The sequence below is a fragment of the Bos indicus genome, chromosome 9 (assembly GCF_029378745.1).
Source record: "Bos indicus isolate NIAB-ARS_2022 breed Sahiwal x Tharparkar chromosome 9, NIAB-ARS_B.indTharparkar_mat_pri_1.0, whole genome shotgun sequence".
Lineage (NCBI taxonomy): Eukaryota > Metazoa > Chordata > Mammalia > Artiodactyla > Bovidae > Bos > Bos indicus.
Window position 1 is genome coordinate 34,619,582 of NC_091768.1, and position 11,015 is coordinate 34,630,596.

Below are 11,015 nucleotides of genomic sequence, written 5' to 3' on the forward strand. Positions count from 1 at the left end.
AATTAAAAGACTCTTTCTTCTTGGAAGAAAAGCTATGGCCAACCTAAACAGCATATTAAAAAGCAGCAACATTACTTTGCCAGCAAAGGTCTGTCTAGTTAAAGCTATAGTTTTTCCAGTAGTCATGCATGGATGTGAGAGTTGGACTATAAAGAAAGCTGAGTGCCAGAGAATTGGTGCTTTTGAATTGTGGTGTTGGAGAAGATTCTTGAGAGTCCCTTGGACTGCAAGGAGATCCAACCAGTCCATCCTAAAGGAAATCAGTCTTGAATATTCATAGGAAGGACTGATGCTGAAGTTGAAACTCCAATACTTTGGCCACCTGATGCAAAGAACTGACTCATTTGAAAAGACCTTGACGCTGGGAAAGATTGAAAGCAGGAGGAGAAGGGGATGACAGAGGATGAGATGGTTAGATGGCATCACCACCTCAACAGACATGAGTTTAAGTAAACTCCAGGAGTTGGTGATGGACAGGGAGGCCTGGCGTGCTCCCTGAGCAAAGAGTCGCAGAGTTGACATGACTGAGCAACTGAACTGAACTGAATTGAAATGAAGAAAATATAAATTATTGTTCGTTTCTATCTCTGTAGGTGACTTCTATTGCCTAGACTTTGAGATGACAAATCACAGCTCGATTATTCTGGATGGACAATGAAAGAAGTGTCAGATTCTTTAGTCTGAGTGAAAGACTTCAGTATCAGAACTGTATAGGGAAGCAATAATTCTTATGATATCAACTCCTTTAGAAATTATGCTCTGCTTTTCATATCACTATAAAGTTTTCACTTTAAATTTCTGTTTCTACTTTGGTGTCAGTATTGCTCAGAAGTTTAAACAAGGTTCACTGGCTACTGACCTCCAAGTATTGATATATGGATGAAGTATGAACATGAAGGACAGTATTTGAATAGGTCCCTGATCTTCCATAACCTCTTTCATCTGATGCACCATTGACAGACAGTGCCCACCAAGGCAAGGACTGTGAGCAGTTGAGATTCCACCCGTTTCTTCTGTTAGACGGCATCAGTAAGGAGGAATATGAGCTGAATCTGGCCCAGAGAGCTTTGAGCCGGGATCCAACGGCCTCTAATAATTGATCTAAGTGTCTTTAAGACTCAGCATTAAGTATTTTTCGTCTTTCTACACACAGTTTTTAAAAGCAAAAAAAACCAAAAAACAAAAAAACCCCAAATCTCCAAACTCCCCCAAAATATCCAACATGGAGTTCTGGGAGGAAGATGTTATAAAAAGAGAATGTCATTATATACACAGACCTACAGGAAGTGTTCCCTATTTAGTCTACTAGAAAATCATAAGAATTGTTACAAAATCTAATAATCTAACAGTTCCTTTAGAGCAGATTTTTCTCAAACCTTTTTTTTTTTAAAACTAAAAACTAATATGGATAGAGGAGATGATAGAAAATAGATATCAATAATAGCAAGGTAGACAATACATGATAAAGATACTAAAATAGGTATGTATAAAACAAAGTTTCAGAAACCAGTTTATTTTAGTCTGTTCCATTAAAAAAGAAAGATTTTCATTGACTAAATAGATTTCAAAACTCACTACTAGATTCCAACTTGCAGCTTAAAAACATTGCGCTGGTGGTTTCTGTGTACATGGGGAGAGATCTTGCTTATGTTTACTTTCAAAGTTTAAAGAAACTTTTTATACTCTCAGAAGTATAAAACTGAAACAGTGGCATCTGCATTCTTTCTAATCTATGTAAATCTAACCGTTAAACATCTAATCTAATCTAATCAATCTAATCTTTAAAGCAATACACTACATTTAAGACTTTTCCAAGGGTCACATAGATCTTTTAACAGAAGATTTTGCATTTTTGAAATACACCAAGAAAATTAGCAATTGTTAGAGCTGTAAGGCACCAGAGTTTTCCCACAGTTTAGAAGTAATCAGTTCATCAAAGAGAAGGTCCACCTGAATGATCATGAGTCATCAATTCCTGCCAGTGGGAAGAAGGCTTCCAAGGACTGCACATCCCAGTCTTGCCATATTTCTTCATTATGTCATCTCAGGTTTTTTATCAGCAAAGAATATCTCTTTCCTTCAACAAAGTTAAGACAGCCAAAGACTCTTTCCACCTCCTACATTTATAAATAATCATATGGTAGTATACATACTCAGAGAAGGCACTGGCAACCCACTCCAGTACTCTTGCCTGGGAAAGCCCATGGACGGAGGAGCCTGGTGGGCTGCAGTCCATGGGGTCGCTAAGAGTCAGACATGACTGAGCAACTTCACTTTCACTTTTCACTTTCATGCATTGGAGAAGGAAATGGCAACCCACTCCAGTGTTCTTGCCTGGAGAATCCCAGGGACGGTGGAGCCTGATGGGCTGCCGTTTATGGGGTCACACAGAATCGGACACGACTGAAGCAACTTAGCAGCAGCAGTAGCAGTATACATACAAGTATAGGCTGCAGACTGCTGTTGCAGATGGTGTCGATACTGTAAAATCTCTAAACAGTCATCTATTGATTATTACGTTTATGTCTTTTCACAGGGTGAATATTTCTATGGTCAGGAAGAATCAGCAACACTGAAAGACATCTGTAACTTGTGAGGAAAATAGCATAATGATCAGAAATTTTTACTGCACTGGATATAGGGCCTTGGAACCGGGGAAAGAGAACTTAACTTGCTTGCCTTCTGCCAGTGGCAGGGATTCAACTAGATAGTGATGAACTGAAACTAGAAAGCATTTTATGACCTAGTTCTAAGAAATTCTAAAATGAGATTTATTTACCTAGTCTTATTTGCCTGGGGCATTTTAATTTATCAGTGACTTGGATTAATTACTCTATAAATTCTGCACTTGACAGCTCATCTTAAACCAAAGGAATCCAGAAGAACATACATCAAATGCAAAGGCTTCAGCCAGGTATTTCCCTGTGTCTTCAGACTTTTGACACACATACATACACAAACAGATTTTCATACATTTTGGGACATGTACGTACGTAGACTTCAACAGGCTTGGAATCATCTGGGAAAGTGGGTCCCTGGAATGTACCATTCAGAGCAGCAAATATTCCTATTGCAGGGTGATGGATTCTGGAAATATTTTGGATGCTACCTATTTACTTAAAATTCTCAAATAGTTTATTAACAGATGAGAAAGAAGGAAAAATATTTGGGGGTTAAAAAAAAAGTCTTATATAAGCAAGGCTATGTTGATGCCATGTAAAAAATAATTTGTTTTTACAGCTTAAGGGCAGAAACTAGGGAGTGGCTCACCACCCATCAGCACTTGATCCTTCTGAAGAGTGCACTAGAACTGGAGAAGTAACATTGTTTTCTGGATGCTAGAGAAAACCAACATGTAGTAAATGTCGGGAGGGAACATAATAATGAATTTCAAAGTTTCACACTTCTCAATTAGCTAGAAAGGGTTTGTTTCTGCTTTTTCTTTTTCTCAGTTGGTTAGGGTTTTTGTTTTTCCGAGCCATGCTTTGGAAAGATACCAAGACCTTACTAAAACCACAGCTCCCTGTGGATGTCAAAATCAGTAATTAATGTGAGATGATGAAAGGGGGAGACATTAACTTGAGGCCCAAATATGTCTTTTTAGAAATGAACTTGGAAGCACCAAAGAATTGGACACGACTGAGCGACTGAACAACAATAACCAGCTATGAAGACAGATCAGGTGAGCAGAGATGGCAGCAGGGGCTGAGGCTAGTATGCCTTTCCGTGCCCCAGAGTTAGAGGAGTCCTGAAATATTCAGTGTGGCTACTGCAGCCAAACACAGGCCTCATGGGAGGGAAAAGTCAAGTAGACACTTGATGGAGAGCCAGATAGGTACTTTCTGACTCTACCACCAATTGAGGGACATGAATAAGTCACTGCACCCAACTGGGTGCCAATAACCTCATTCATGGAATGAAAGCTTGTTGTCATCTACAAGATTCCTTCACCTTTAGAATTTGATGACTCAGGATTTCTGAACTGAGGTAGCTGTGGCCTTCTAGATAAGGACAGTCCAGAAGAAATATAATGCTGGCCACATAGGTAATCTGAAATGTGTAGTGGCTACATTAAAATATATCAAAACAAACAGGTGAAATAAGGTTTTATAAAATTTTTCCTTAACCCAGTATGTCCGAAATATGGTTATTTCAACACCCCTTTGAAATCTCAAATAGAGGGGGAGGAGCCAAGATGGCAGAGGAGTAGGACAGGGAGAACACTTTCTCCCCCACAAATTCATCAAAAGAGCATTTAAACGTCGAGTAAATTCCACAAAACAACTTCTGAATGCCGGCAGAGGACATCAGGCACCCAGAAAAGCAATCCAACTCTTCGAAAGGAGGTAGGAAAAAATATAAAAGACAAAAAAAGAGACAAAAGAGGGAGGGACGGAGTTCCGTCCCGGGAAGGGAGTCTTAAAAAGAGAGAAGTTTCCAAACACCAGGAAACCTTCTCACTGCCGAATCTGTGCCGAGCTTTGGAAGCACAGAGGGCAACATAACAGGAAGAAAAAATAAATAAACAATTAAAACTCGAAGATTGCGAGTCCTACGGTAACTCCCCCAGCGGAGAAGCAGCGCAGACGCCTGCACGCGCCATTAGCAAGCGGGGGCTGGGCAGGGAGGTGCAGCGCGGGCTGCATCGCTGAGAGTAAGAATCTGGCCTGAATACCCTAAGCACTATCTGAGCGAAATAATTTGGGCTAGCAAACCAGACTGTGGGATATCTACCACGCGAAAAGCCAGCCCCAACCTAAGACACCGCCAGGCCCGCGCACGGAACAAAGAATTGAACAGAGATAGCCGGCTGCAGACCTTCCCCCTCCGGTGACAGGCAGCCAGAGCCGGAAGGGGGCAATCGCAGCCCCAGAGAGACATTATCTATAAAACTGTAAGCAGGCTTCTTTGCTAACTAAAACTTCTTGGGGGTCTGGACGGTTAACATCTGCCTAAGAAGGTGCGCCGGTTTTACGCCCAGATAACCGAGTGGCGGGGAGGCGATAAGTCGCAGCATTGGCGTTCGCCAAACACCTCATCACTTGAGCTGCTCGGACCTGGGAAGAGCACAATACTCAGGCCCAACTGAGTCTGCGCCTCTGAGGACTACCCGAGTGCCTGAACCTGAGCGGCTTGGACCTGGGAGGTACATGCAACCCAGGGCCAGCCTCGGATTGTTCCCGGCGGAACAACCTAGAGCCCGAGCAGTGTGGGCAGGGAGGCTACACGCGCCGTGAGCGGGGGCAGACCCAGTGTGGCTGAGGCACTGCGAGCGCACGCCAGTATTATTTGTTTGCAGCATCCCTCCCTCCCTCCCCACAGCGCAACTGAACAAAGAGAAGAAATACAGCTCCACCCATCAGAACACTGACACAAGCTTCCCTAACCAGGAAACCTTGACAAGCCACCTGTACAAACCCACACACAGTGAGGAAAAGCCACAATAAAGAGAACTCCACAAACTGCCAGAATACAGAAAGGACACCCCAAACTCAGCAATTTAAACAAGATGAAGAGACAGAGGAATAGCCAGCAGATAAAGGAACAGGATAAATGCCCACCAAACCAAACAAAAGAGGAAGAGATAGGGAATCTACCTGATAAAGAATTCCGAATAATGATAGTGAAATTGATCCAAAATCTTGAAATTAAAATGGGATCACAGATAAATAGCTTGGAGACAAGGATTGAGAAGATGCAAGAAAGGTTTAACAAGGACCTAGAAGAAATAAAAAAGAGTCAATATATAATGAATAATGCAATAAATGAAATTAAAAACACTCTGGAGGCAACAAATAGTAGAATAACAGAGGCAGAAGATAGGATTAGTGAATTAGAAGATAGAATGGTAGAAATAAATGAATCAGAGAGAATAAAAGAAAAATGAATTAAAAGAAATGAGGACAATCTCAGAGACCTCCAGGACAATATTAAACACTACAACATTCGAATCATAGGGGTTCCAGAAGAAGAAGACAAAAAGAAAGACCATGAGAAAATACTTGAGGAGATAATAGTTGAAAACTTCCCTAAACTGGGGAAGGAAATAATCACCCAAGTCCAAGAAACCCAGAGAATCCCAAACAGGATAAACCCAAGGCAAAACACCCCAAGACACATATTAATCAAATTAACAAAGATCAAACACAAAGAACAAATATTAAAAGCAGCAAGGGAAAAACAACAAATAACACACAAGGGAATTCCCATAAGGATAACAGCTGATCTTTCAATAGAAACTCTTCAAGCCAGGAGGGAATGGCAAGACATACTTAAAATGATGAAAGAAAATAACCTACAACCCAGATTATTGTACCCAGCAAGGATTTCATTCAAGTATGAAGGAGAAATCAAAAGCTTCTCAGACAAGCAAAAGCTGAGAGAATTCTGCACCACCAAACCAGCTCTACAACAAATACTAAAGGATATTCTCTAGACAGGAAACACAAAAATGGTGTATAAATTCGAACCCCAAACAATAAAGAAATCTCAAATAGCCGTGTGACATCAAGTGCTCACAAGCGCCGTGTGTTGCTGGTGGCGGCTCTCTCCCGTTTGGGACACCACTGCTACTGACACTAGAGGAGTTTGCAAATAGGAAGGAGTAGGAGTTAGATTTTTCTTCGATGCTGTGAGTCATGGTTCCAAAGCCTGGCTATTCATCAAAATTATTAGAGGAACTTTTAAAAAAATGTATTTCTGAGCGCATCTCATTCCTTGAGCATGGATCATATCTTTAAAAATCTCACTAGATAAATCTGAGATGCAGCCAGTTTATTCCAATCTACAGAGCAGTGTTTAAAACCTTTTTACTGACCTAACTGAGGGTTCGTGCAGTTCGGAGGTAGCTGGCCTAAGGGAAGCAGTGATTTATGGTTAGCAACCCCCGCAGAGACCCTCCAGAGAGGACTATCTTGTCTGCTAAGTGAGCTGGAAGATTTCAACACTAATCCTGACAGCAAAGGGTGCTTTCAGTTATGGAGGGCAATTTCAAGTTAAAATGTATTTAAAAAACAAAACAAAACAGTGAGCTGATGTTGCAAAACAAAGGAGGCCAGATTCTGCTCTGCCAACTGGTGACTTGATGGAGCTGCAGCTGTGGTGATAGATCTACTTTTGAGCTGCTCAACATTTGTTTGCAATGGCACCCCACTCCAGTACTTTTGCCTGGAAAATCCCACGGACGGAGAAGCCTGCTAGGCTGCAGTCCATGGGGTCGCTAGAGTCGGACACGACTGAGCGACTTCACTTTCACTTTTCATTTTCATGCATTGGAGAAGGAAACAGCAGCCCACTCCAGTGTTCTTGGCTGGAGAATCCCAGGGATGGGGGAGCCTGGTGAGCTGCCGTCAGTGGGGTCGCACAGAGTCGGACACGACTGAAGCAACTTAACAGTAACAACAACAGCAACATTTGTTTGTAGACTGGCTGCCTTCAGTCTGAGATATTCTCATCTTCAGATGTCTTCCATCTGCCCCTCGCCACCATCCTTAGTAGTCTTTCCATCTCTCCAGAGGAAAAGTAGAACATAAAGTTCCTTCTGCTTAAACACAAAATAAAGGTCAGCACCAGTACATTTGGAAAAATATCCATCAGTGTTTATATAAAGACAAACCCACAGATATATACACTTGCATGTACACACATACACACAAGGACATTTATTAATATGTGTACTTGAACTACAAATTAGTAAAGACCAACATTTTACTGCTTAGATAAAATAAATGATTAAGGTTTATAGAAGCTCAAGCACTTATGATGACCATAAGACTCATGCCTCAGTCTTATTCTTAATCTTCCCTGATGCACTTGTCTGACAAACACATTCCACAATCCCACAGATTATTCTGGAAAAGGACAGAGAGAGAGAGAGAAGGAAGGGAGAATGCGGAGAAGGAGGAGGGAAGAGAGGAAGGAGGAAGAGGAGAGGAAGGAAGGAGGAGGAGGAGGAAGGAGGAGGAAGGAGGAAGGAGGAGAAGGAGGAAGAAGAGAATAGAGGGAGGGAAGGATGAAGGACGAATGAAAAGAGGATAGGAAAAAGGAAAGAAGGAGGATTCCATGTGTGGGGCATGTGTGTGGGTTGCTTTGCAAGCCAGCTCAGTTTGTGGAAGGCAACTTTTTGCCCTCCCAAAGCCTGCCCAGACTTGCCCTAGGTTATGTTGCAAAACGGATAGTGATTTCTCTGCCAGGCATGTTATTGGAATGAATGAAGTCCCAGATCTGACTAATATTTTCTCCTTGGCCTTCTTATTTCTTTAGCACAAACATCTGGGCTGTGGTGTTTTAAAGTGGTTTAAAGCTCCTCAAAGAATCCCAAAGTTCCTGTTTTTTGTTTCTCTATTTCCTACTACCCAGTTTCAGAGCTACTGGCCTCTACCCTATCTAGCACTGATCCTGTAGATTTTTTAAGTCCTTTAGCTTTTCAGAACCACCATTCCCAGCACAGCTACCTCCATGCAGAGTGTAGAAATGAGGATCAATGACCCATGTCAATTCAGTACATATTGAGAGATTCTTTGAGGGCAGGTCCTGTGTTTGGGGACTCTTTATGATTGAGAGAAGAAATGGTTCTAACTGGTAATTTTAGAAGAACTGATACCTGGACATAGTAACAAGGTAAGTTAAAGCCTGAAAAAATTAGTGGTGCCTAGGAAGCTATGTGTAGATAGACAATGTGTAGATATATATATATATTAATAATAGCCAATTCACACAAAGTAACATTAAGCAAGACTGTATGTGGATACTGATTCCAAAAATACATAAACACAAAAAATTATGAAACATTCCAGCTAGACATATAGTTTGACCCTTTTATTTTACATATTTATAGACAGAAAATTGAGGTCTGGAGATTCTAACTTTTCTCAGATGATGGATAGAGACTGGAATGGGCTTTGGTTACAGTCCAGGGGAAACTAATTATAACCAAAGAGGTTACATGCAATTAGTAAAGGTTTAATGATGGGACTTAAAGTTCTCATAAACTAAGGAGCAGCGCTCTGGGATAGGAGAACTGTGGTCAGTAGAAAGACGCATGATAAAATGTTCGAGACAACTCTCTGGGTTCTACCAGAATTGAGACGAACATTCAAGACCTTCGTCTCGTTCATGCTTACCAGGGAGCTTTCTGATTACAAACTCAAAAGTTCCTAAAGTCTGGAATTAGAATTGGAGGACACCTGATGACAGAGAGGACTAGTCAGCAAAGACTGATCATTTGAATTAAATTGATAAACCTGAGGTTATAAAAGAATATACTTGAGGACACTGCATTCAGGAAAAATTAATCCAAGATGGTCAATAACTCTTATTCTTTTTATCTTTTTGTGGAACATTATTAAAAATTTCAGTACACATGCAACTATTTCATAAGGAGGTAAAAATAATGAAGTTATTAATAAATAACAAAAATTACTATAGTAAAATTACAGTAGAATGTAGTTGTGATATATTTAGCCAATAAGAATATATTTAATCATATTATAATCAGCTATAAAAATGGTTTCTAGAAATTTAAATGTTAATAAGTTTGCCAACTTATTAACACTTTTCTTAAATAAAAAATACACGTTTTAAAATGTGACATGAGTTATCAGATTTATTTTTATCTTCTACCATACTCAAAACAGACTGTTTTCTCTCATGGTTCTAGGAAGGGTTACTCTCTTGATGCCAGGAGGTCTGAGTATGGAACCGTCAAACTAAAAATCAGATGACTATTCCATTAAAATCAGGGTTCTAAAACTGGATTCATGAGACTGAGAATTCAGCAAGGAGAAAACATTCACATCTCTGTTTTAGAAAAGTTATTAATGGTGTTGACTATATGGAAGTTAAAAGAAAAGTAGGCAAAAACCCAAATTTATACTCAATCACAACAAATGTTCTACTAGCCACAATGTAAAAACAAACCATAGTCTCAATAGTATTAGCCAATTTGAATAGCTTTTAGCAAATGAATGAAACTTACTTTCTAAGACTGTAAATTCTGTGTAAAATGATATACACATATATAGAGATATTATATATAATGTATAGATACATATAGATGTACATGTATATCTATCTATGAAATGTACACATATTTCAACCTATATCTATATGTATATTTTAAATATTTACTTATTTATTTGACCACGTAAGGTCTTAGTTGCAGCATGTGGGATCTAGTTCCCTGACTAGGGATTGAACCCAGTCCCCCTGCATTGGGAGCATAGAGTCATAGCCACAGGACCATCAGGGAAGTCTTTACTTTTATATATTTTTTAAACTGAGCAGAGACATCAGCACAAGCAAATGGCAGAGGAAAAAATTTTCACAAATTTAACCCAGGCAAATTCCTAAACAAGCAAACAAAATCAGCAGCAAAAATAACCTTCAGAAGTGAAAACAAAAATCAGAATCCAGACTTATTGAGATATATTGCCTAATATATCTAGTTATGTCAGGCTCTGTGGTGCAATGGATAGAGCACTGGATTTCTAATACATCCAGTTTTCAAGAAAATGGTTATGACACGTGCAAAGAGATAAGAATGTGTGACCTATATTCAGGAAATAAAGCAGTTAATAAAAACATTGTCTGACTGTCCTCAAATGTTGGATTTTACAGACAAAAAATACAAAACGCTTCTTATAAAAAGCAGCTATTTAGTTCAAAGCACTGAAGTAAACTATGATCTGGAGTTAAAGGAAAGTATGACAGCAATGAATCGACAAATAGAGATTTTCAGCAGGGTGACAGAAATTAGAAAAAAAGTACCAAAGCATATATTCCTGATTTGAAAAATAAAATAATTCACTGCTGCTGCTGCTAAGTCACTTCACTCATGTCCGACTCTGTGGGGTCCCATAGTCGGCAGCCCACCAGGCTCCCCCATCCCTGGGATTCTCCAGGCAAGAACACTGGAGTTCTTGGGTTGCCATTTCCTTCTCCATAATTCACTAGAAGGCCACAAGAGCAGATTCAAGATGGCACAAGAAAGAATCAGTGAACTTGAAGACAGACCA